We start from the raw sequence: 2,856 nt of genomic DNA on the forward strand, positions 1-2,856 counted from the left end.
TTCCAGGCCTTGTAGATTAGGGTGTCTACTGTCTGGAGTGCCGTAAACTTTCCCTGTCTCTGAGAGTTGTCCTTTGTGGTGTGTGTGTGTGTGTGTGTGATTACGTCAGGCCAAGGATAGCCCCCCCCCCCCCAAAATATCCAGAACTAGTCAATTAGAAAAGGATTAGAGATCCATCAGACCGTCTGACCGACCAACTAGACCAGGAGGCTAACAGGAAACTGAAAGTCCGTCCAATCCACACAGGTTTGAACCTCCAGAATAAGAGAGCCAGGGAGGCAAGAACACTTGATCTTAGAATGGCATCTACAGGGTACACGGGGGGGGGGGGGGGGGGTTTGGCAGTACAGTAAGTCGGAAGCAGAGGCAGAAACCTGTGTTTGTAATTGAATGCAAAGAGCGCGGATATTTACACACTTGTTATTGCTCATGCCAACCTGACATACCGTAGCATCATCGATTGCCCAACGAACCAGAAAGACCAACTCATTAATAAAAAACGCATGTCAGTAGTTTATTCAATCGGAACACATTCTCCATATCACGTAGAACATTTTCAAGCATTACAACCAAACAAATTGAAACCGTTCAATACTTTTGAACATACCTCATTTCAAGAGTAAACATATTTTGAATTGGTCCGAAAGAACTTAGCTAATGTAATCCATTTCCTCTTTTTTTGGGGGGGGGATTGGTTTTCTTTCTGATAGATGTAGATATATATATATATATATATATAGTATTTATTTAACCTTTATTTAACCAGGAAAAGCCCATTGAGACCCAGAGTCTCTTTTTTCAAGGGAGACCTGGCCAAGGCAGAAACAACCATTATATATAAACGTTTAAACACCAAGCTGTATATAAATAACATCAACAGTGTGTCCTTATATATATATATATATCTCATTACACATACAGTACACAAATACGTGTACAAATGACACGGTATAGAAATGTAATATAACATTGGTGCGTTATGAAACAATGGAACATGTATATAATGAATATTCCTAGTTCAATCTGTACATCAGTCTTATCTTGATGCTATTGTGGTAATATTTCACAGTAGGTAACATTCAGTGCGTTCAAGACCATGTAATATAAGCCGTGAACACAAGTCACGTGTTCTCAAAAGGGACGGTTTAATTGGCCGAGCTGGTGGAGAAGTATACAGTTTCTGAAGTGCCTAGGGTGGCCTAGGTAGAAAGTGTGTACAGTCTCTATGGTTCTCTATGAGAGAGAGAGACAACATGCAGATCCATGCTAAACATTTGATATATGGATAATTGGTCATAAAACTATAATGACATTGGTCAAATAAGTATCAATCAATCTGTCAATCAATCAATCAATTAATCTATCTATTTATCAATCAATTAGTTGGTTATTTTAAATATTGCTGTGTCCACCCCCTATTTCAGCTTCTGGTCTTCTTCTGTGTGTTCAGAATCGCCCCTGTCAATCGCCTCATGACCTGTTGTCAGAGCAGTTTTTGGAGGGAGCCGGWAAGCTCATCACTCCAGCACCGCATCATCATCATCTTCCTCCACCTCCTCTTCCTCCTGGTGGAGCTCATGTGTGACTGGGGGGGGGTTTGGGAGTCGGGACAGGGACAGGGACAGTCCAGCCTCTAAACACTTTAACACTCACTATGGTGCGTTGTGTTCCTCATGGGTCAGCCTGTGTCCTTTAGTTACCCCTGGGCCCTGGGTGAGTGATTCACGTGTTGCTATGGGGACCTCCGTCCTCCTTAGATAATGTTGCCCCGGGGCCCGTGGTGGGTGGCAATWGAAAGCCCACCTGACTGGTGACGGTGGTTGCGATAATGGAAGTTCATGGACTTGGCAATGCAGAGGGAAAGATCAGGTCATGGCATCTCTCTTCCTCTCCTCGGTTTTAATCTGGAGACTGGAAAGTATTTATGACTGTAAGCTATTAATAGCGACTAGCCACCATCCACACGTTCCATTCAAGAACATGATCACTTGCCAGTCCGGTGCCAACCAGGTCATGGATGTATAGGCCTCTYTGTTTAGCCTATAGCAGCAGCCCGACCACCTGAACACAGAGAAAAGGGTCCTCACGTTTTGTATTGTAACTTCAGACTGAGAACTCTGAATTGACCCGACATTGAACAGGGAGGGATGTTGAACTTATGAACTCGTGAAACTCGAGAGCTCTAARACTAGAGTTTGAGAAGGAATGAATCCCTATAGGTCATTGTAAAGGGGTCTGGGGCATGTTGGTTTTCAAAGCTGAGACTTGTCAAAGGTTAGGGCATGGATGTTGGTCGATTGGTGCTGTATAGTTTAGTTTGTTTGATTTTGGTGGTTGGTTCTGAGAACTCGTGGTGTTCATGCTGGTGGTGGTGGTGGTGGTGCGGCTCGCTCGCATCGGAACGCCTTCCTCTAGTTGGGCTGTGACAGTCCKGTCGCCGTGGCGACGGAAGCCACGAGGAGCGCGACGCTGGCCAGTACCACTGCGCCTCCAGACCGGTACACGACGCGGCGGTTCAGGGGCTGCACCGGCCGGAAGGTATCCACCATCTCCTTGCCGTCCTTAAACTGGAGTTCTGAAAACTTAAGCAGCTGGAATACAGAACCAACAGACACGCAAAGGTCACGGAGACACAGCTGACACTAACAGTAACAATAAGTAGCATCATATCAAACCAACAGCGTATCTACTGGTAGAGTTTGTTCAACTACTCAAATAACTACTCTGTCACGGTTCTCCACCATATAACTGTTCTGAATGATACGGTTCTCCACCACATAACTGTTCTGAATGATACGGTTCTCCACCACATAACTGTTCTGAATGCTACGGTTCTCCACCACATAACTGTTCTGA

At 44.8% G+C, this 2,856-nt stretch overlaps 1 pseudogene; it reads right to left on the reverse strand.

Annotated features, from left to right (window-relative positions):
- Nucleotides 1–489: 489 nt before the first annotated feature.
- Nucleotides 490–2,856, reverse strand: part of LOC112072231 (carbonic anhydrase 4-like) — a 12,784-nt pseudogene continuing 10,417 nt past the window's right edge.

This window comes from Salvelinus sp. IW2-2015, unplaced genomic scaffold, assembly GCF_002910315.2.
Source record: "Salvelinus sp. IW2-2015 unplaced genomic scaffold, ASM291031v2 Un_scaffold1859, whole genome shotgun sequence".
In the NCBI taxonomy this organism is placed as follows: Eukaryota; Metazoa; Chordata; class Actinopteri; order Salmoniformes; family Salmonidae; genus Salvelinus; species Salvelinus sp. IW2-2015.